Source organism: Saimiri boliviensis, chromosome 5 (assembly GCF_048565385.1).
Source record: "Saimiri boliviensis isolate mSaiBol1 chromosome 5, mSaiBol1.pri, whole genome shotgun sequence".
Classification (NCBI taxonomy): domain Eukaryota; kingdom Metazoa; phylum Chordata; class Mammalia; order Primates; family Cebidae; genus Saimiri; species Saimiri boliviensis.
Genome location: NC_133453.1, coordinates 18,701,347 through 18,726,342, shown reverse-complemented (window position 1 = coordinate 18,726,342; position 24,996 = coordinate 18,701,347). Strand labels below are relative to the sequence as shown.

Genomic DNA, 24,996 nt, shown 5'->3' with positions numbered 1-24,996 from the left:
CAAATGTGGCTTTACTTATTTTGACTTATGTTTTGAATCACCTCAGTATGAGACAGTACACTTGAAATGCATATCAAATCCATTGCTAAATAATTGTTAGCTTGCCTCCTGTTTTGTATTCAACATGACTGAAGAAATACTTTAAAGGAAAATGCATAATTGCTTGGCAAATATAAATTTCATTTTTTTGTAGAACCAAAGTCCTGGTGATAAGGAAGCCTTAAAAGCAGAAGATTCCTTTTAGCGGGTTCTTCTGTTCCCATTCTTCTAAGACAAATTATGTTAAAGAGCTCCAGTTTAAAATGATGGTTTTCCCATATCTTTCACATTCTGGTTATCAGCAGCTAGCTAGCTCATACTCATGGTAAAGTACACTGAAAATTTACATTTAAATTGGACATACTATTTAGATAGTGTTTAACTGCTATAGAGTTTAGGGTGTTATTTTATGCAACAGTCTTATGAATTGGTTAAGAGTTAAACATTTTGCGATAACGTTTCAAAATGGACTAGTTTGTTTTTGGATGTGGGCAGGCTGCCATCTGGCTGTCTCATAAGGGAGTCTGTCACCTGGTTAGGGACGGAAGGGAAAAAGCCTGTCCCCATCCCTATAATTCACAACCCATAGACTGGGGTCAATCTTGGTACCAAAAGATGACTTTAAATGTGATTATCTCTTAATCCTCTGTTTAAACCACTACCACTTCACTTCAAAAGATTGCCCTGCTTGTTAAGTTGGTTCTTGCTTGAGATTAATGAGTCTTTAAAAAGTATTCAACAATGGCCAGATTGTCACCCTCACTAACTTGCAATGAATGGAATAGAATTAGGCGTCATAGATTCTGCTTAGTCCCTCTGAAGTGGAATCTGTAATTTAGCCTTAGTTAAATATTAAGTAAATGTCTCTAGGGGGGATATTATAAAAACTACATTGGTTTGGTTTTGAAATACAACAAGGAAAAGTTTTGGGTTCCGTATAGGTTTAAAAAACAAACAAACAAACAAACTCTTAAAACTGGACCTGTGGTGAACAAATACATTTAGATCTCTCTAGTTATCAACCAGCATCACCAGAAAAATGATTCTCCTTTTTTATGGTGATGACTGGAAAGCGTGCCCACATTCTCCCCTCCCTCTTTTCTTCCTTCCTGCTGCCCCTGCCCCACGGCCCTAAGACTGCAGTGCTGTTGATGGAGAATTATAGCTGTCCCGGAGAGAGCCGGTTGTTCCCCTCACCCCATGTATCATTTCGATGCTTCGTTTGCTTTATCGTGTGGATGGGTGATGGCTTTAAAGCTTTGGCAGGTAGAAAATTGTTTGGATCATCAGGATCCTGGAGGCAGGACATTTTTAAAGATGAAATTAGGTTGGATCTGCTAAAATGATGCAAAGAACTGAACGCTTCATACAGAGATTTATTGTGGAGTTAGTTCTACTCTCCTTTGGTCTTATGCTAGCTCTTAACGTCTTACTGGGAAAAACAGTCATTGCCAAGTTACATTTAGGCCCCAAACCAAGAAGCATCCTGATATGGCAGAGGGAAAGGAACTAACTCAGTTTCTCTCTGGCCGTGACTAAACCTGAATCCTCCTCCACTGCCGACAGGAGAATTGGTCCCTAGGGGGTTTCTTTACAAAGGCGCCATTCCAGACTCGATTTTGTTCCGGGTTCTCTCCTACTCCCTTGTAAAACGAAAGGAAAGATAATGAACCAATTCATAGGCCATGAGGCCTTTCAGATAAAATGTTCAACAAAATCTTAATTTCTCTCTCTCTCTTTTAAACCAGTCGATTCCATTTGCAGAGCTGCCATCTGGAATGGATATGGTTCTCATGGAAGCTGCTTACTGCCACCTCCACTACATGCCAAGTACTTTCTACCCAAGAACCCCATTTTACAGATGAGTACAACTGAAGTCCAAAAAGATGAAGTGGCTCACTCAAACGGGCACAACCAGTAAACAGAATAGGCAGTGTTCGTCCCTGGCGCTCTCTCTAAACCCCATCCGTTCCTTCCCATGCACCATGTTGCCTCAGATGGCGAAACTTTACTTTTTTCCACCAGTCCAATTATTCAGAAATGTGCTTTGCCTGTTTGATTGGAAAGGCTCTGTTTAGCATCACAGTCTCATTTGCAAGTGCCTATATGTACAGCAGCCATATGTCACAGATTTTCTAGGCATTTTCCTTCCAATTCTCCGTGCCTTGGTCCTGGTGAGTCCCCTTCCCACCCCCGCATTTGTCAGACCGTGTGTCCCAGATTTTTCACACATACTCAAAAGGCTAGAGCGTCACGGGGACCTAGCAGGGCGGAGAAGGGCTTTGGTACTTTTGTTTCCGAGCTGGAGACCTGCAGAGGGCTGCCTGCAGATCCGGTGGGGTTGTCATTCCTGGGCCCGTGTTCTACTTCCTTATCCTATTCTGCAAAGCAGCCAAGTGGAAAAGAAGGAGCGAGGGAAAGAGTGGGCCCTTTGTCCCTGTTAGGAGCGAGGGATTTGACCTAAGGGGACTGGGCATTTTTCTTGTCAATGTGCAACCCCCGCCCCCCCAGCCTCTCCCCTCCCACCTTCCCAGGCTTCTCGCCTCTGCCTGCCTTCATCTTCCTCGCACCCGTGTATGAGTGACAAGGAGCCTCCAACTCCTCACCAGCTCTCTGATGGCATTTGAGGATTAGAAAGTGTTCCCCGTGCTGGGAAGGGAAAGGAGAGGCTTTCCTTGGTTAAGTGCTCTATCAGTTCACAGCTAAAGAGGCCACAGTTTATTTTGGCCTCTGGGAGAACTGCAAAACAAACAGTCTTTTTCACCTAATGGCTGTTATCATTTCTCTTCTGGCTCCTTTCACCAGCACAGGGTGGGGCTTCCCGGGAAGTCCTCTCCAGAGGGCCCGGGCCTCAGGAAAACGGCCTTGACCTCCATTCCTCTCTTGTGGATTTGCTGCCACAATGCCTCTCGGGTTTTCATTTTATTTTGTTGTTGGTGTAGTGGCCTTGGTGGGCTGCACGTGACAGGGAGGTGCTGCGTTTGCTTTGGGGAAGCTGGGCCTTAGCCAGCTGAGGCTACCTTTGGGAAACTGAGGCTTTCTGAATCTGACTCCGTGGGGGCCAGGCCCTCTCTCTGGACATCTTCCCTCCCCCAGCATTCCTGACCATCTCCTGGCACCTGAGGCCCTGGCCCCAGTGGTCCTTGCTTGCCTGCCCTTGTTATCATCATTATTATCATCATCGTTATTATTATTATTATTCCATCCTCCGTGAGGTGGAATGAAAGGTCTTGAATAAATAATTGGCAAAGAGCCACAATATGACTGCCTATGAACAAGAACATTATAGAATTTGTAAACAAGAGCCACACGTGGCTGTGTGGGCATAGTCTGGCTCTTCCTCCGGTGAGTATAGACTCTTTACCAGCTTTCAAGATACTCACTCTCTGTGCAGCGAGAGCCATCATTTACAAGTCCTGACTAGGTGCTAGATGCGGGAAGTGTAGACACTACTATTATAACTCATTTTGAAGGTGAGGAAGCAATGTGAGTGGGCCGGCCAAGCTGACGTGGCCAGAGGTAGAGCCTAGATTCAAAGCAGTAACCATCTGATTCTAGAATCCTGGCTATGAACTTCTGTACTCTGCTCTAACCTTTTCCCTTGATTATGTTAAATATGCTAAGGCTTTTTTTGGTCTGTATTAAACATGTTCCAATAAATTCCACTTTTCATTTTGCAAGTAGTAAACCACATTAATTAAAAAATTTAGCTGGGCGTGGTGACTCATGCCTGTAATCCCAACACTTTGGAAGGCCAAGGTGGGTGGATCACGAGGTCAGGAGATCAAGGCTATCCTGGCTAACACGGTGAAACTCGTCTCTACTAAAAATACAAAAAAAATTAGTGGGGCGTGGTGGCACATGCCGGTAGTCCCAACTACGCGGGAGGCTGAGGTAGGAGAATCGCTTGAACCTCGGAGGTGGAGGTTGCAGTGAGCACTCAGGCACTCCGGCCTGAGTAACAAAGCAAGACTTGTCTCAAAAAAAAAAAAAAAAAAAAAAAGAGAGATATGCTTTATAATACAAGTGAAAGTTGCTCAGCCTCTGTTTATTTGACCTAGCACATGCTTTTCTAGAAAGGTCGAATGAGAAATGCACATGGTGGACATAGCCAGGTTGGAATGGGCTCAGAGCCTGCAGGATGTTACAAGCATGCAATGAACGGCAGTTCAGCCTTTGCTAGTAACAAATTGATGTTTCTCTGGGCCTCAGTTCAACCATCAGTGAAATGTGAAGTTGGACAAAATGACCACAGGGCCCCTCTCAATTTTGAAAGTTTTACGATGATAAAAATACTGGTGGTAATGCATTTTATAGGATATTTAGTCTTTTCGTCATATGCCGTGGCTTCAACAATGCATCTGCCGTGTGTTGTGACAAACCCCCATTAACCTCAGTAGAGAAGAGACCAGGTTCACGAAGCCAAATAAGAGACCCGGAATGAGCACACGAGATGCGGGGTTTTATTAGGGGCTCACGTAGGAGAGACAGTCCAGCGCAGTGCGCTGGCAACATATCTGCCCTCCTCTAGGCCAGTAGTGGAGAGAAAATCTGCAACACCTTGCAAATAGCATGCATTTTATATAGCATTTCACTACACACCCGCCTCCCTCCCACCAAAAAAACAAAAAACAAAAAAGAGCTCCACTTGGCAACTTTCGTTTAACTCAACTCAGGGTCTCAATCCCCTGTACACCCCATATTCCACAGGACAGGGGGCTCAGATGTTTATCACAGAAAATAAGCGAATCTGCACACTGGCCACTCCTGGATTCCCTAGCTTAGAACACACATTCACGTGCATCTGCCTTACAGTGTCATTCTAAATGTGTGCTTAAAATATTGCTATTATTTTTCCTTGCACCCTGCAAAATCTCTCCTGGGTGACTCCCACACACCTGACTAGGTTAGCTTCTACCAGTTTTCTTCTGGTCCCCCATGATAGGGAGAGGAAGCAATTGTTAATGATCATCTGTGAGAGGGGTCCTTAGAGACAGGGGTCCCCAAGCCCTGGGCCATGGACTGGTACCATAGCCTGTTAGGAACCAGGTGTTAGGAAGCAGGTGAGCAGCGGGTGAGCAAGCATTACCGCCTGAGCTCCAGCTTCTGTCAAATCAGCAGCAGCATTAGATTCTCATAGGAGCACGGACCCTATTGTGAACTGTGCATGCGAGGATTGAGGTTGGACACCCCTTATGAGACTCTAATGCCTGATGATCTGAGGTGGAACAGTTTTATCCTAAAACCATCTTCCCCCAGCCCCTATCTGCGGAAAAATTGTCTTCCATGAAACCGGTCCCTGGTGCTAAATAGGATGGGGACTGCTGCTTAGTGAGACAGTGGCTGAAACTAACCTAGGTCTGAGTCACTAGAAATCATGTGGCCTTACAAATACAAGTCAAAGGGTATGGAATTCCATGTGGGTTCTGGGCTCTACTAGTCCATGCACAAAGGCATAAAGAACATCAAACATACAAGCCTTGCTCTCAGCTTTGGGGTGTGTTGTGTGTGTGTGTGTGTGTGTGTGTGTGTGTGTGTGTGTGTATACAAACATAGACACACATATAAATTCTTTGTTTGCATTGAATATACTCAGATTTAACTAGAAACAGATGTTAGATTTTTTTGTTCCTTTTAAAATTAAATTTCTTCTGGCATCCACAGACACTGACATCAGAAGGGGAAAAAATGTTTTGTTCAATTTGAAAATGTTTTTCGAACACATAGCAATTTGACTCCGGGGGTTGGGGAATGAAATTCTGAAGGTTTTCCAAAACACTCTAACTTGGAAATTAGCAAGTCACGAGCAACAGTAAGCTTGCTTCCTTTTAAATTAACAGGAGTGAAACAAAGGCTAAATTAGTAAAATAAGAGAGCTGATTTATTTTATTAGACCATAATTGAAGATCCAGACAAAGGAGGCCATTAAACCTTGCCTTTAATACAAATTATACAAGTGATTACACACCTGTAACATCGCCAGCAGGATGAACCCTTCCAAGCCAGCCCTTGAGGGTTTCTTAAACAAACTGTGCAAAATAAAGAGATTGAACAATTTTCAATGTTTGTTTACATAATTGCAAAGAATATTTAGCTTGAAGGAATAGACACAAGGTGATGGACTAAAAGTCTCCATTTTTTTTTCTGTAGCCAACGAGGACTATATGTGGGCTGTTAATTAGAATATATTAAGGAAAAAAAAAAAGCAACCAAGGCTCATTGATTTGGGTAAGCATTTCACACAAGCTAAAGGTTGTTTCAGGTCTTTGTCTTTTTGGAGGCTGAAATCAGAAATTTAAACCTAAATTTATGCTACAGAAAGCTTTTGGAATGTATGTTAGAGACTGAGCTTTAAAAAAAGAGGCTTCTAATCTGTTTGTCCTACAGGGCAATCAAAAGGGTGTGTCTTTAACACTGAAAGGATTAAATCACTGAAACTCTGTGGGCTTTTGTAATTTCAACACTTTGGCAGGCTGAGGCAGGCGTATCACCTGAGGTTAGGAGTTGGAGACCAGCCTGACCAACATAGAGAAACTCCATCTCTACTAAAAATACAAAATTAGCCTGGTATGGTTGTGCACCCCTGTAATCCCAGCTACTCAGGAGGCTGAGGCAGGAAAATCACTTGAACCCAGGAGACAGAGGTTGCAGTGAGCCGAGATCGCACCATTGCACTCCAGCCTGGGCAACAAGAGCAAAACTCCGTCTCAAAAATAAACAAATAAAATAAAAAGTAAAACTCTATGAAAGGCTGAGTTGCAGAAAACCAGGTGCGTGTCTTTGTTTAAAACAGTTCAGCAACCTAAAAGTATGTGTTTAAGGATGTGTTCATCTACATCTAGCTTTTGTGCATGTTAATTTTGTGTAAGTTTCTATATTTGTGAAAAATATATTTTTATAAATTTTTATTTTATTTTATTTATTTATTTATTTTTTGAGACGGAGTTTCGCTCTTATTACCCAGGCTGGAGTGCAATGGTGCGACCTCGGCTCACCGCAACCTCCACCTCCTGGGTTCAGGCAATTCTCCTGCCTCAGCCTCTTGAGTAGCTGGGATTACAGACACGCACCACCATGCCCAGCTATTTTTTTTGTATTTTTAGTAGAGACGGGGATTCACTATGTTGACCAGGATGGTCTCGATCCCTTGACCTCATGATCCACCAGCCTTGGGCTCCCAAAGTGCTGGGATTACAGGTGTGAGCCACCTAGAACCTTTTTAGTGTGTCACCTTTAAGATTAAAATATAAAGAGCCATGCATGGGATGGACCCTAGTTCAGAAAATATACTTCGTAAGCAGAACAGGGGTTTTCCAAGTGAAATCATCCTAAAAACTGAGGGGAACAAGCACTCAAATCAAAACCCAGGCAATGACAAAACACTCTTATGGGATTACTTGGACACTTATCAGCCTTTGCACCCCAAAATTCCAAGAATATGTACATTTATTGTTTTCTTTGTTTGAGTTCTTTTTGAGGCAGGGTCTTGCTCTGTTGCCCAGGCTGGAGTGCAGTGGTGCAATCACAGCTCACTGCAGTCTAGATTTCCTAGATGTAAGTGATCCTCCCACCTCAGTGTACCAAGTAGTTGGGGCCACAGGCACAAGTCAACACACCTGGCTAATTTGTTGTTGTTGTTGTTGTATTTTGTAAAGGCAAGTTCTCACTATGCTACCCAGACTAGTCTCAAACTCCTGGGCTCAAGCAATCCTTTCATCTTGGCCTCCCAAAGTCCTGGGATTACAGGGATGAGCCACTGCACCCAGCAGTTATGTGCGTTTGAACACCAGATGTGGACATAAGTGAGAACACAGGCATAGTAATCTTTTTGAAGGTATTTCATAGAACAGCTTCTGAATCTTGTATTCTTAAAGATCCATCAAGTTTAGGTCTCCACTTGTAGTTTTTTTGGTTTGGGCGTCTTGTAACCCTGAGCATAATTCATTAGTTATCAGTAGCAGCACTTTCTTCCTGCACTGTCTGGGTGTGCCACTAAGTAGGTAAAACATGTAAAAGAAGATTTTAATGTGCTTGCCCAGTAAGATGAGGTGATTGTACTCTAGTAATAATTGTCTCATGCCAGCTCTTCACCCCTAGGAACCATGAGTCAGTCATTGTTTCTAAAAATAATGTTTAAGATGGCATAGCACTTCCAAATGCATTTTTTTGGGGGGGGGAACAGGGTCTCCCTCTGTCACCCAGCGTGGAGTGCAGTGTTATGATCATAGCTGACTGCAACCTCAAACTACTGAACTCAAGAAATCCCCTTGCCTCAGCTTCATGAGCAGCTGAGACTACAGATATGCACCCCATGCCTGGCTAAGTTTTTAATTTTTTTGTAAAGACTGGATCTGTTTTCACACTGCTATAAAGATACTACCTGAGGCTGGATAATTTATAAACAAAGGAGGTTCAATTGACCCATAGTTCTGCATGGCTGGGGAGGCGAAACTCACAGTCAAGGAAGAAGGGGAAGTAGGCACATCTTACATAGCAGCAGGCAAGAGAGAGTGAGCAAGAGCAGAGAAAATTGCCTTATAAAACCATCAGATCTCATGAGAACTCGCTATCACAAGAATAGCATGGGGGAAACCTCCCGCATAATCCAGTCACCTCCCACCTGCACCTCAACAGGTGCAGATTAGGGGGATTAACATTTGAGATGAGATTTGAGTGAGGACACAGAGCCAAAACGTATTATTCTGCCCCTGGCCCCTTCTAAATTTCACATTCTCACATTTCAACAGACAATCATGCTTTCCCAACAGTCCCCCAAAGTCTTAACTTATTTCAGTGTTAATCCAAAAGTCCAGTCTAAAGTCTCATCTGAGACAAGGCAAATCCCTTCTACCTATCAACCAGTAAAATCAGAAACAAGTTTGTTCCTTCCAAGAGACAATAGGGGTACAGGCATTGGATAAATACACCCATTCCAAACAGGAGAAATTGGCCAAAACAAAGGGGTACAGATGTCATGCAAGTCCAAAATCCATCATTAAATATTAAAAGCTTCAAAATGATCTCCTGTGACTCCATGTCTCACATTCACCAGGGCACACTCTCACAGCCTTGGGCAGCTCCTTCATGGGCTAGCATTGAGTGCTTGTGACTTTTTCGGAAACATAGTACCAGGTGTCAGTGGAGCTACCATTCTGGGACCTGAAGGACAGTAGCCCTCTTATCACAGACTCACTAGGCAGTGCCCCAGTGAGGACTCTGTGTGAAGGCTCCAACCCCACATTTCCCTTCCGCGCTGCCCTAACAGAGTTTCACCCTGAGGGCTCCACCCCTATAGCACATTTCTGCCTGGACATCCAGGCATTTCCATATACCTCTAAAATCTAGGTGGGTGTTCCCAAACCTCAGTTTTTTACTTCTGTGTGCCCGCAGGCCTAACACCACATGGAAGGCACCAAGCCTTGGGGCTTGCATCCTCTGAAGCAATGACCTGAACTGTACCTTGGCCCTCTTTAGCTACAGCTGAAGCTGAAGCAGCCGTGACACAGGGCACCAAGTCCTGAGGCTGCATAGAACAGGGAGGCCCTGGATCTTGCCCACTAAATCATTTTTTTCCTCCTAGGCCTCTGTGCCTGTGATGGGAGGCCCACATCTCTGACATGCTCTGGCAACATTTTCCCATTGTCTTGGCAATTAGAATTTGGCTCCTTGTTACTTATGGAAATTTCTGTAGCCAGCTTGAATTTTTCCCCAGAAAATGGGTTTTTCTTTCCTATGACATCATCAGGCTGCAAATTTTTCAAACTTTTGTACTCTGCTTCCCTTTTAAACATAAGTTCCAATTTCAGATCATCTCTCTCAAGTTTAAAGTTCCACACATCTCTAGGGCAGGGGCAAAGTGCCACCAGTTTCTTTGTTTAAAGTATAGCAAGAGTGACCATTGCTGCAGTTCCCAAGATGTTCTCAGTTCCCAGATCTCCATCTGAACCACCTCAGCCTGAACTTCATTGGCCGTATTACTATCAGCATTCTGGTCAAAACCATTCAGCAACTCTCTAAGAAATTCCAAATTTTCCCTGATCTGCCTGTCATCTTTGGAGCCCTCCAAAGAGTACCAGCCTTTGCCCATTACCCAGTTCCAAAGTCACTTCCACATTTTCAAGTATCTTTATAGCAGTGCCCACTACGTTGGTACAAATTTACTGTATTATCCATTTTCACACTGCTATGAAGGTACTATCTGAGACTTGGTAATTTATAAACAAAGGAGGTTCAATTGGCCCACAGTTCTGCATGGCTGGGGAGGCCCCAGGAAACTCACAATCATGGCAGAAGAGGAAGAGGTGCATCTTACATCGTGGCAGGTGAGAGACAGCAAGCAAAAGCAGCGAATATTGCCTTATAAATTCATCAGATCTCATGAGAACTCACTATCATGAGAACAGTATGGGGAAAACTGCCCCCATGATCCAATTACCTCCCACCTGGGCCCTTCCTCCACATTTGAGGATTATGGAATTACCATCCAAGATGAGGTTTGGGTGAGGACACAGAGCCAAAGCATATCATAATGTCTCACTTTGTTACCAGGCTGGTCTCGCACTCCTAGGCTACAGCAGTCCTCCTGCCTTGGTCTCCCAAAGCACTGAGATTATAGCCATGAACCACCACACTCAGCCCAAATGCATTCTTAACTAAGTCTAACATTAACTTTGTAAAACATGGATATCTACATTTACATATGATGAAACTGACAGTAAGACATTAATAATGACAGAGCTCATTCTCAAGCCAGCCCTCTTTTTACTTCATCTTACTGTTAGGCCTAAAATAAATTTGGAATATTAAATAACATTTATAGAAGGCTACTGGTTTGGTCCAACTCATGCTAAAATTTCCCATCACCAAACCAAAACCAATCTGTTCATTTGACGTTCTGAGAAATCAGGAGGGTGAGAGAGAATAGCCATAAAGGCAAGTTTTGCTGGGCAAGATAACTAGTTTCTGTCTGTTTTAATTCTTATTTAAAAACAACATGATATGAACTAATCAATCATTTTATATTGTTCTATTTTCCTGTTCCCAGCTTTCAAGGAAAATCACTTTAAAACCACCAAACTGCTTTTTATTCTCTTTCCTCAGCCCTTCCCTGTCTGTAAAACCAGCCTCCTCTGCTGAACCCACTGGAACACTCCTTCTATTTTATGGAATGAAGTGTTGCCCAATTCTAGAATCGCAAATGAAGCCAATTAAGATTTTTCAAAGGATCCCAGCTGCACTGAGTACTGGGAAGAAAAAAGATTTTAAAAAATCTTTAAGCTAAATTTGTTGTAATTTTGTCTTTTGACAGGAGGAAATCAAGAGTTTTGGAAAGGGCCCAAAAGGCTGGACTGTAGGCGGTAGAGATGGAGAGAATGTTCACGAATGCACAAATATACCTCTTATGAAGTTTCAGAGAAATGGGTAATGACACTGACTAGTCAGGGAAATGCTGGGAGGTGGCAGCAGTGATCTCCCAGGTCACCTTGCCAGCCCACAGCTGCCCAACTTGCACTTATGCCTTCACTGAATAACTATGCGTTCACATGCAACATGCTGAGGGCGCCAGTTCAGCCCTGAGTGTGCAGTTCCACGACTGTCACCAGTGGTCCACAGTCATTATGTGTCCAGAATCTTAGCATGAGGCTTTCTTTAATGAGAGCTAACCGAGAGCATAAATTCACCTCCAAAACAATTGTATAGCTAGTCATTTTACAATAAATAGGGGCAATCAGAGCAGGATTTAAACATTTGCCTGAGACTGGATCTCTCTTTTTCTTCCCTTTTTGTTTTAAAAGGAGGTTTGTGTTTTTCTCTGTGTTGGAAGTCCTGGCCTTGCCTAGCATCAGCCACTCAGAAAGTTCCTGGAGGCTTTTCTTTGGTTTTCCCTTAAAACATAAGAGTTGCTGAGGCAGGAGAATTGATTGAACCCAGGAGGCAGAGTTTGCAGTGAGCCGAGATTGTGCCACTGCACAACAGCCTGGGAAACAGAGCAAGACTCCATCTCCCCACTCCCTCAAAAAAGTTGCTGATGGTGTGAAAACCTGAAGGGTTTTGCTAATGTCAGAGTTTACTTTTAATTATTTGCACCTAGACAGGCATGGTGGCTCATGCAACTTGGGAGGCAGAGGTGGGAGGATTGCTTGAGGCCAGAAGTTTGAGACCAGCCTGGGCAACAAAGTGAGTCCCTGTCTCAACAAAAAATTAAAAAATTAGTCAGCCATGGTGGTATGTGCCTGTGGGCCCAGCTACTTGGGAGGGTGAGGTGGGAGGATCATCTGAGCTTAGAAGGTTGAGGCTGCAGTGAGCCATTTTTTATGCCACTGTACTCCAGCCTGGACAACAGAGCAAGGTCTTATCTCAAAAAGATAAAAATAAAAACTATTGGTGAGGGATCCAACATGGCCAAATAGGAACAGCTCTGGAGTGTAGTTCCCAGTGAGAACAATGCAGAGGGTGAGTGATCACAGCATTTCCAAATGAGTTTTTACTGCCCACAGACCAGGTGATTACTGGGCTGAAAAGCACCATAAGTTTCCAGCACAGCTGTTTCAGTCGGTGCAGTGGGTCTCTGCACAAAAACTCACACAAACCTGGGTAGCCATTTCAAGTGGTGCCTGGAATGCCTGGGAGACAGTGTCACCCATTCAAATGAAAAAAAAAAAGGGGGCTGAAACAGGGAGCCAGGTGAGCTGGCTCAGTGGTTCCCACCCCCACAAAGACCAGCAAAATGAAACGTGCTGAATTGAGAGTTTTGTAGCAAGCACAGCTGGACACGGGATGGGGGAAGGGCATCTGCTATTACCGAGGCAGTCCATCACTACCAAGGCAGTCCGCCACTACCAAGGCAGTCCGCCATTACTGAGGCAGTCTGCCACTACCAAGGCAGTCCGCCACTACCAAGGCAGTCTGCCACTATAGAGGCAGTCTGCAATTACCGAGGCAATCCACCACTACCAAGGCAGTCTACCATTACGTAGGCAGTCCGCCATTACTGAGGCAGACTGCCATTACTATACCTCTGGAAACAAAACCACAAGGAAGCTCAAACAGCAGCTGCGCAGAGCCCACAGCAGCTCAGCAATGCCTCTGCTGGCAGACTGTGACTAGGCTATCTCCTTGCTGGGTAGGGCAGCTCAGAAAAAAAGGAAGGAACATGTCAGGAACTTATAAATAAAGCCGCACCTTGCCAAGACAGAGCACCTAGGGAAAAGGCAGTTATGAGTTCCACTGCAGCAGACTTAAACATACCTGCCCAGCAGACCTGAATGGAGCAACAAAGCTCCCAGCACACTTGAGCTCCTATAAGGGACAGACTATCTCCTCAAGCAGCTCCCAACTCCTGTATATCCAAAGAGTCACCTCACAAAGGAGAGCTCAGGCTGACAACTGGGAGGTATCCTTCTGGGACAAAGATAACAGAAGAAGAAACTGGCAGCCACCCTTACTGTTCTGCAGCCACCACAGGTGATCCCCAGGCAAGCAGGATCTGGAGTGGACCTCCAGCAGTCCTAAGCAGAAGGGTCTGACTGTTAGAAGGAAAACTAAAAAACAGAAACAACTTAAATATCAACAAAAAGGATGTCCACTCAGAGACCCATCTGAAAGTCACTAACTACAAAGACCACAGGGAGATAAATCCACAAAGATGGGAAGAAACCAGTGCAAAAAGGATGAAAACACCCAAAACCAGAACACTTCTCCTCTCCAAGGGATCACAACTCCTCATGAACAAGGGAACAAAGCTGGCTGGAGAATGAGTCTGATGGATTGACAGAAACAGGCTTCAGAAGATGGGTAATAACAAACTTTTCTGAGCTAAAAGAACATGTTCTAACCCAATGCAAAGAAACTAAGAACCTTGAAAAAAAGCTTTGATGAAATAATACTGAGAATAAACAGCTTAGAGAAGAATATAAATGACTTGATGGAGCTGAAAAACACAACACAAGAACTTCACAAAGCATACACAAGTTTCAATAGCCAAATTGACAAGCAGAAAAAAGGATATCAGAGATCAAGATCAGCTCAATGAAATAAAATGAGAAGGGAGAAGCAGGGAAAAAAGAGTGAAAAGAAATGAACAAATCCTCCAAGAAATATGGGATTATGTGAAAAGACCTAATCTATGTTTGATAGGTGTACCTGAATGTGATGGAGAGAATGAATCCAAGCTGGAAAATAATCTTCAGGATATTAGCCAGAAGAACTTTCCCAACCTAGCAAGGCAGGCCAATATTCAAGTCCAGGAAATACAGAGACCACCATAAAGATATTCTTCAAGAAGAGCAACCCCAAGGCACATAATCATCAGAGTCACCAGGGTTGAAATGAAGGAAAAAATGCTAAGGGCAGCCAGAAAGAAAGATTGGGTTACCCACAAAGGGAAACCCATCAGACTTGAAGGGGATCTTTCCTCAGAAACCCTACAAGCCAGAAGAGAGTGGGGACCAATATTCAACATCCTTAAGGAAAAGAACTTTCAACTTAGAATTTCATATCCAGCCAAACTAAACTTTATAAGTGAAAGAGAAATAAAATCCTTTATGAACAAGCAATTGCTAAGATTTCGTCACCACCAGACCTGCCTTACAAGAGCTCCTGAAAGAAGCACTAAACATAGAAAGGAACAACCAGTACCAACCACTCCAAACACATACCAAATGGTAAAGAGCATCGACACAATGAAGAAACTGCATCAACTAATGGGCAAAACAACCAGCTAGCATCAAAATGGCAGGATCAAATTCACACATAACAATATTAACCTTAAATGTAAATGAGCTAAATGCTCCAATCAAAAGACAAAATGGATAAAAAGTCAAAACCCATCAGTGTGCTGTAACCAGGAAATCCATCTCATGTACAAGGACACACATAGGCTTAAAATAAAGGGATGGAGAAAGATTTATCAAGCAAATGGAGATTAAAAAAAAAAAAAAAGCAGGAGTTACAATTCTAGTTTCTGATAAAATGGACTTTTAAACCAACAAAGATCAAAAGAGACAAAGAAGGGCGTTACATAATGGTAAAAGGATCAATGCAACAAGAAAAGCACCCAATTCAGGAGCACCCAGATACATAAAGCAAGTTCTTAATGACCTACAAAGAGACTTAGACTCCCACACAGTAATAGTGGGAGACTTTAACACTCCACTGTCAATATTAGATCAACAAGACAGAAAATTAACAAGGATATCCAGGACTTGAACTCAGATCTAGACCAAGCAAACCTAATAAACTTCTACAGAACTCTCCACCCAAAATCCACAGATATACATTCTTCTCACCACCACATCTCACCTACTCTAAAATTGTCCTCATAATTGGAAGTAAATCACTCCTCAGCAAATGCAAAAGAATGGAAATCATAACAAACAGTTTCTCAGACCACAGTGCAATCAAATTAGAACTCAGGATTACGAAACTCAATCCGAATCACAAAACTTCATGAAAACTGAACAACTGACTCTTGAATGTTGATTGGATAAACAATGAAATTAAGGCAGAAATAAAGATGTTCTTCTAAACCAATGAGAATGAATACACAACATATCAGAATCTCTGGGACACATTTAAAGCAGTGTCTAGAGGGAAATTTATAGCAATAAATGCATACATGAGAAGCAAGGAAAGACATAAAATCGACACCCCATCATCAAAATTAAAAGAGCTAGAGGAGCAAGATTAAAACAAAAAAACAAACAAACAAAAAAAGCAAAAACAAAAACAAAAACAAACTCAAATGCTAGCAGAAGACAAGAAATAACTAAAATCAGAGCAGAACTGAAGGAGATAGAGACAAGAAACCCTTCAAACAAATCAATAAATCCAGGAGCTGGTTTTTTGAAAAGATCAATAAAACAGACAGACTGCTAGCCAGATTAATAAAAAAGAAAAAAGTGAAGAATCAAATTGATGCAATAAAAAACGATAAAGGGGATGTCACCACCAATTGCCCAGAAATACGAACTACCATCAGAGGTTACTACAAACAACTCTATGCACATAAACTAGTAAACCTGGAAGAAATTGATACATTCCTGGATGCTTGCACCCTCCCAAGCCTAAACCAGGAAGAAGTTGAAACCTTGAGTAGACCAATAGCAAGGGCTGAAGTTGAGGCAGCAATTAATAGCCTACCAATGAAAAAAAAGCCCAGGTCCAGATGGGTTCACAGCCAAATTCTACCAGACATACAAAGAGGAGCTGGTACCATTCCTTCTGAAACTATTCCAAACAATCCAAAAAGAGGGAATCCTTCCCAAATCATTTTATGAGACCAACATCATCCTGATACCATAACCAGACAAAGACTCAACAAAAAAAGAAAACTTCAGGCCAATATCCGTGATGAACATACATGCAAAAATCTTCAATAAAATACTGGCAAACTAATTACAACAGCACATCAAAAAGCTTATCCATCATGATCAAGTAGGCTTCACACCAGGGATGCAAGCCTGGTTCAACATACACAAGTCTATAAACATAATCCACCACATAAACAGAACCAAAGACAAAAACCACATGATTATCTCAATAGATGCAGAGAAGGCCTTTGACAAAATTCAACAGCCCTTTATGCGAAAAACTCTCAAGAAACTATGTATCAACAGAATGTATCTCAAAATAATAAAAGCTATTTATGACAAACCCACAGCCAATATCATACTGAATGGGCAAAAACTGGAAGCATTCCTTTGAAATCTGGCACTAGAAAAAGATGCCCTCTCTCACGACTCCTATTTAACATAGTATTGGAAGTTCTAGCCAGGGCAATCGGGCAATAAAAAGAAATAAAGTATATTCAATTAGGAAAGGAGGAAGTCCAAATTGTCTCTTTTTGCAGACAACATGATTGAATGTTTAGAAGACCCCATCATCTCAGCCCAAAATCTCCTGAAACTGATAAGCAACTTCAGCAGCCTCAGGATACAAAATCAATGTGCAGAAGTCACAAGCATTCCTATATACCAATAATAGACTGAAAGAGAGCCAAATCAAAAACGAACTGCCATTCACAATTGCTACAAAGAGAATAAAACACCTAGGAAACAACTAACAAAGAATGTAAAGGACCTCTTCAAGGAGAACTGCAAATCACTGCACAAGGAAATAAGAGAGGACACAAACAGATGGAAAAAGATTACATGCTCATAGTTAGGAAGAATCAATATTGTGAAAATGGCTATACTGCCCAAAGTAATTTATAGATTCAACACTATCCCCATCAAGCTACCTATGACCTTCCTCACAGAACTGGAAAAAGCCACCTTAAACTTCATATGGAACCAAAAGAGAGTCCACATAGCCAAGACAATTCTAAGAAAAAAGAATAAAGCTGGAGGCATCACGCTACCTGACTTCAAACTATACTACAAGGCTACAATAATCAAAACAGCATGGTACTGGTACCAAAACAGACATATAGACCAATGGAACAGAACAGAGGCCTCGGAGGCAATGCCACAGATTGACAACCATCTAATCTTTGACAAACCTGACAAAATCAAGCAATGGGGAAAGAATTCTCTGTTTAATAAAGGGTGTTGGGAAAACTGGCTAGCCATGTACAGAAAGCAGAAACTGGACCCCTTCCTTACATCTTACACTAAAATTAACTCCAGATGGATTAAAGACTTAAACATAAGACCTAACACCATAAAAATCCTAGAAGAAAGCCTAGGCAAAACCATTCAGGACATAGGCATAGGCAAGGACTTCATGATTAAAACACCAAAAGCATTGGAAACAAAAGCCAAAATAGACAAATAGGATCTATTGAAACTCCAGAATTTCTGTATAGCAAAAGAAACAATCATTAGAGTGAACCAGCAACCAACAGAATGGGAAAAACTTTTTGCAATCTACTCACCTGACAAAGGGCTAATATCCAGAATCTACAAAGAACTAAAACAGATTTACAAGAAAAACAAACAAACAAACCCATTCAAAAGTGGGCAAAGGAGACACTTTTCAAAAGAAGACATATATGAGGCCAACAAACATATGAAAAAATGCTCATCATCACTGGTCATTAGAGAAATGCAAATCAAAACCTCATTGAGATACCGTCTCATGGCAGTTAGAATGGCAATCAGTAAAATATCTGGAGACAACAGATGCTGGAGAGGATGTGGAGAAATAGGAACACTTTTACACTGTTGGTGGGAGTGTGAATTAGTTCAACTATTTTGGAAGACAGTGTGGCAATTCCTCAAGGACCTAGAAATAGAAATTCCATTTGACCCAGAAATCTCATTACTGGGTATATATGCAAAGGCTTATAAATCGTTCTATTATAAAGACACATGCACATGTATGTTCATTGTGGCCCTGTTTACAATAGCAAAGACCTGGAACTAACGCAATTGCTCATTGATGATAGACTGGACAAGGAAAATGTGGCACATATATACCACAGAATACTATGCAGCCATAAAAACGATGAGTTCCTGTCCTTTGTAAGGACATGGATGAATCTGGAAACCATCATTCTCAGCAAACTGACACAAGAACGGAAAATCAAACACCACATATTCTCACTCATAGGTTGGTGTTGAACAATGAGAACTCATGGACACAGGGAGCGGAGCATCACAGACTGTGGTCTGTTGGGGAATAGATGAGGGACAGTGGCGGGTAGGGAGGTTGGGGAGGGATAACATGGGGAGAAATGCCAGATATAGGTGATGGGGAGATGAAGGCAGCAAACCACATTGCCATGTATTTACCTATGCAACAGTCCTGCACGTTCTGCACATGTGCCCCAGAACCTAAAGTGGAATAATATGTATATAATATATACACGTGTGTGTGTGTGTGTGTGTGTGTGTGTGTGTGTGTGTGTATAAAATAAAGCCATCTCACTAAAAATAAAAAACAAAAGTATTTGCACCCAAATCCTTTTATATTTACATTTTTTCCTGCAAATGAAAAACTGGTTAGAGAATATCCACAAGGTCTCTCGGCTTAAAAATAAGAAAAAAAATGGCTTAGTTGAATTTTACTTGAGCTGTCTATGCTGCTAGAAAACAGAAACCATGAAGATAATCCTACCCTTCTGCGTTTTCCAGGAAAGGATTTACTCACTCGAAGGAACCCGCCTTCTCCCTGTGGCTTAGATAAGACCCACAGATGCCTCCCTTGTTTATTAGTGACAAGGCCAGACACAAACCCTCCAAATTCCCATTCTTTGTCTCATAAATGGTTAACTGAACTCTGTCCCCACTGGTCAGTCTGGACAAAGTACCTGCCACCTTGACTTGACCAAACTTTTATTAAGTTTCTCTCTATCTGTAGACCCCTGAACTTTGACCCGTTCTTACCACACAGCCCCTTCTGCAAATAGACTGACCTCAGTGTACACATAGTTTTACTGTCCTGACCCATCTTCACCTTCCATCCCACTTCCACACATCCAGTTCTCCTGAGCCTTGTTCATTCTTCTCTAAGTAATAGAAAAGCCCTTTTCTCCTTTACATTCCAGACATTTGCAGATCTCTTGGTCTCTGTGTCATAAGGTGCCCCACTCCCTTCGTGCAAGAATTCTTTTGAATGACGTCTCTCCTTACCTAAATCCAGGTTTTCTTTTTATCTGACAAAGATGATAAATAAATAAAGCAAATAATTCAACCCTACACTTCCTGTGCCTGCCTGTGGAGATGTCTCTGAACACAGAGCAGTGTGAAACACAGATGTAAAACAGTTCCTGTCCATGAGGTCTTCTCTTCTAAAATTGAGACACTTTCCAAAGTAATAAGCAGAGTCTTTTTCTCCAGGGAGGCAGGGTTGTTGCATTTATACATTTACTAAAGACTTATCCTATACAGACACTGGTAATTTTGTATTCCAAACATTTCTGGAAACATTCCCTCCGTTCAGGCCTGCATCATCTTTATTTTGCACTGTCACAGTGGATGTTCTCATCAGTCTCGCCTGAGTTGTTCTTATACCCTCAAATCCATCCTCCCCACATCATTTAGTGATCTGTCTTAAAGGCAGATATGAACTTTTAAAAATATGTAATGTCTAAGCACCTTAAAATTACGTACAAGGCTTCTCACAGTCAGACTTCTGCCTAAATCTCCACCTCTACCCCTTTCCCCTGTTTGTTCTTGTCTCTGGTGAGACCCCCCTCCAGCATCCCCTACATATGGGGCATGTACATACTCTACTTTTTGCCCCTTTCCTGGTGTTACTCTGCCATTCATGCTCTCACCATTCCTGCCTCCTCCCTATCCCCTTTACTTCAGCTAAGTCTCAGTGCAGGCATCATCTCTAGAAAAGGCACTCTGACTCCTGTATCTGCATTCCCTCCCAGTTGGTTTCTTATGGCTTCTTCAACCTGGCAATTCAATAAATAAATACTGGGTAACATGAATAAAGGGCATTTCTACAACAGTGATTTAAGAGATGTCCCCTACGGGAGCACCCATGTAAAAAGGTCATTGCAGTTCAGGATGGTAAAAATACATGGAGAACATCTATAAAGCACTACAGTAGCATCCTAGAGGAATGGTTTTTAGAATGGAATTGCTTCCATCTGGAATAGCTCCCATTAGCCCTGATAGAAAGTTGGGAAATAAATTTGGTCAGGGTTCCCTGAAGGTGTTTGCAGGATGAAAATAGAAATGCTACATGTTTCTGAACTGTTCAGGAGTTTTGGAAGCAGAAACCAACTTGTATTTGCTTTTTGAAAAGAGCATCAGATCTCTTTCTTTCTTCTTCTTCATTTATTTATTTGACAGAGTCTCACTCTGTCACCCTGGCTGGAGTGCAATAGTGTGATCTTAGCTCACCTCAACCTCTGCCTCCTGGGTTCAGGCGATTCTCCTGCCTCAGCCTCCCAAGTAGCTGGGACTACAGGTGTGCATCATCACACCCAGCTAATTTTTGTATTTTTAGTTGAGATGGGGTTTTACCACGATGACCAGGTTGGTCTCGAGCGCCTGACCTCAGGCGATCCGCCCATCTTGGCCTCCCAAAGTGCTGGGATTACAGGTGTGAGCCACCGCGCCCGGCAGATTTATTTCTTAACGTTGTAATTGGTGAGCAACAACCTTTAAATGTGTTTATTTTGTTCATTCACTTAACAGACACTTGGCAAGGACCCACTATGTGCTAAATATTATGCCAAGTGGTACAGATTAGGCAATGGACAAGACAGACTCTATCCTGCTCTGGGGTTCACATGTAGGCAAAACAGACACTAACAGGTAATCAATACAGGAATTAAATATTGTACAATTACTGTTTAGGACATAATCAGGGAAGAGCAGAAACCTACTTTAGAGAAGGTGTTTAGGGAGGGGCAGCTTGTGCCAGTTTCGGTTAACTTAAGTCTTGATGGAAAGGAGCCAGCCTCATGAGACCCCTGAGGGAGAGAGTCCCAGGCCAAGAAAATCTCAAAGCGGGAAAAAGTTTTCCTTGTGGAGGAGTGAGAGAAGCTAATGTCACTCAGCAGAGGTAGAAGTAGCTTTCTTCTAGAAGCTTCCCAGGAGACCACATACTCCTGGGTTACTTCACCCGGGACCCCTTCTCATTCTCCTTTGGTGATTGCAGAGAGTGTGGCCCCTTTGGGAAACCTAAGTTCGGTGTTGCCTTAACCATCAACTCAGCCTGAGATCACGGATTGTCATTTCACTGATTTAGACTTGGGTTCTCTCATATGTAAAAGGCAGAGGTTGTACGAGAGGTGCTCTCAACTCTGTATACCATGATGCTATTAACATTAATAACTATGTTCACTTCAGCAGCATGTATTCTAAACATTAAAACGATACAGAGAAAATTGGCAGGGCCCCTCAGCAAGGGTAACACATCAATTCATGGAGCAGTCCGTATTTTTTCATGGCAGCCAATATGTCTGGGACATTTGGAGAAGAAACCAGTGTGGTCTCCCAGCCCCAAGAAATCATTAATTACTAAAAGATCACTGAATCTTGAGAAGCATCATTTATTCATTCATTCATTTTAAAAGTGAATGAATGAATCAATGTTTTTTCAACAACAACAAAAAAATTGAGCACTTAAAATGCCGGATACTCTTCCAGACTCTGGGCCACACTCAGGCAGAATGTCCACTCAGGGTGAAGATGAGGCTGATAAAATAAAAATATATAGTCTAAATGCAGGCAGGGTATAAAGTTGTATGAAGAAAAACGGAAACAGGGTATGAGGAGAAAGGGATGAGAAGCACGGTTTGTTAAGTAAGGTGGTCAGAGAAGGCCTTTCAGCAGAGGTGTTTGGGCACAGGACCGACTTTACTTAATTTACTTATAACTCATATTTAAATTGTTTATGGCAAGTCTAGAATGTTTGAAATGTATCATCATCCTTTCTGGTTGATTTCTGTGTTCATATGGAAATCAGTGGAAACCAGAAGTCTAAATACTCCAGCAAGCAAGGCTTTGGAGGAGAAAACTAAATTTTAAAAACTGCAAAGCCGTCTTTGAATTGGTCTTTTCATCTTTAAAACAAAACATGTGCTATCATTCAAATCTGTTAAGACATTTCATAAAACATGGGTTCTGTAAAGAGACTTCCATTGTCAGCATTGCTGAGCCTCAGCCTGACAGTGGCAAGTGGACATTGCACAGAGAAGTAGGGATGTGACTGCCCCAAAGGCAGATTCTGACAGGCTCCAGTCAAGCCTTTCTCATTAAAAAGGGTCATTGGGAGGTTACATGAAGGTTTAGGAGGTGGTGACGGTGTGAGCAACATCCCCTCCTAATGGAGCAGAGTTAATCACTCACTGGCCCACGGGAAAATCAATGGCTCCCTGCTTTCTCTCGTACACTTTGCCTGTGCTTGGCCAGCCTGCTCCCCTGCTCCCTGCAGTGAACTGGCGTCAGGCAGAGGACTCTGGGATTCTTCTCCCCTCCTACTCAAAGGCTGGCTCTTCAGGAGGAGAGTCATCTAACCCCAGGGGACCAGAGTGTGTTCTTCCCTAACTGGGAGAAACCTTATCATGAAGACTTATTGCCAAAGAGGAGGAGGAAGCAGAAAGGAGGGGGCATTAGGGGAAACACAAGTTGGGGCACTGGGGGAAAGGCAGCCTTTCCGAGGAAAGACGTCATTGCAGCCAGAATGAAAAGGAAACAATAGCCAGAGATGATGGGCTGGAAGCATTTCCAATTCAGTGTCCTCTGTGGTTTTAGAACCTTTTTGTTAAGGAGATGGTGAGTTGCCTGTTTGTGGTTGAGCTCTAAATGTCTTCATGTTTACCCTCAATGAGGCCATCCATGGAACTGACTAGACCAGAGGTCCCCAGGCAGAAGGCCTGAAGAGTCAGGATGCCAGTGTTCAGGACTGGAACTTACAAGGTTAAGTTCTCATTTTGGGCCTCACTAGAAGTACAGCTGAGCTGTTTGGTTGGCAGAAGGGTGTTACCAGTAGGAATAATTGTTCATTAAGGTCAAAAGAATTGTTCTTTCAGAGGGTCTGGCTGAGTGGTGTTCATCCCAGAGGTATGTGAACCACCACCTTAGCTTCAGGGCTCAGATACTCTGTCACATAAGGAAGAAGGTTTAGAAATTTCCTAGGAGAGAGGTTAAATCTTAAAGTAGGAGCCAGTATCATGACACAGTGAGATGTGAGACTGTGGTTCTCAGTGGTGATGGTGATACGCCACTGGGATGGAGGGGTGAGTGGGGGCTGGAAGCACGGAGGGAAACAGTCAACTCATGACGGTCTTGATTCTGACTTCCAGCTGGATGTCTTCATTTTCAGTTTTAAAGGCGGAGAAGCGATAACCAGAGAAAAAGGAGGGAGCGATGAGGAGTGAGTGGGGGTGTTGTTAGAAATACAGCCAGTTTGAGGGTGTTTAAGAAGACAGTGGACTTAGTTTGCCACACATTGTTGGAAGCCAGCCTGCTCATGGTCACCATGTTGGCAGTTGTTTGGATAGAGTATGGAATTGGCTTTTCCCAGTGTGGGTAGCAAAGCCTGTGATGTCAAACTGAGAATGGAAACATGTTGTGTGAAGAAATGAAAGAGTCCATTTGGCTGTTCCCCCAGATTAGCAGATACACATCCAGGGCACCCTCAGTGAAAACTGGTATCATCTGCCTTGTCTTAAGTGAATTTTCTTCCCTGCATCCTGTGATTATGGCTCCCATAACTTTGTTAGCCTTCATATTGAGTTTTTATGCTCATGCATTTCCTTAGCTCTCCATTTCCTTCCAAGCATCTTAACTGGTAATTCAGTTTGCTCATGGACTGCTTTGCAGCAAAGCTTCTCACCATGAAATGGTGCTTCTCCCTACATGTGTGAAATAAAACTAGCAATGTTGGCTTTGGGGACAAAGAACTCGCACCTGAGGGTCTGGGGACAATCATCTGTCATTCTTATCAATGTTTGGCTCCCCGCCATAAGACAAGTGGAGAGATTTGGGCTTTTGTAAAGAGAACCAAATTCAGACAAAAAGAAAGCCTGTGACCTTTGGGCTTTCCAACCAAGGACCATTAGTTAGGGCTAGAGCAGGAGTCACTTGAGCCTGCTCCATAAATCCAGGTCCTTTTTGCAGTACAGGTGACTATTCGTGGGAGAGTGGGCCAGTGACTGTCATTCTGAGCCTGGACAGATGAGTTTGCTGTGGCTTGGCCCCTTGGAGTCTTTAATCCCTCCAGAAATAAATCTTTCTTACTTCTTTTAAGTGATCATCACTCAGATATTTTCTGAATTCTATTAAGAGCAAAAACTTGTGACAGACCCACTGAGGTGACCTCCAGCTCTAACAGCTCACTACATACGGAGGTTCTCAAAGCTCAAAAGCCATCCTTTTACAGGAGCTTAACATTAAATGACCGAACTCTGACCAAATGTGTAGGAAGAGTGGGCAGTTGCTGGAAAAATTAGGTGTTTGATGTTAATGACCTTGAGCCTAAAATCAGATTCTTGGTCAGCAAAGTGGCAGACCTGATCTCACCTCATCAGGAGACTTCCTCATAAAC

The 24,996-nt window shown here is 42.7% G+C and overlaps 1 protein-coding gene and 1 non-coding gene across 2 annotated transcripts in view; both read left to right on the top strand.

Annotated features, from left to right (window-relative positions):
- The window catches only part of SGPP2 (sphingosine-1-phosphate phosphatase 2), a 154,567-nt gene that overhangs the window by 73,615 nt on the left and 55,956 nt on the right, over positions 1 to 24,996 (top strand). The gene's annotated exons all lie outside the window — the stretch shown is intronic.
- On the top strand, positions 21,782 to 21,889 carry LOC120364430 (U6 spliceosomal RNA). The gene has a single exon (XR_005579691.2). It is a non-coding gene; the product is annotated as a U6 spliceosomal RNA (small nuclear RNA).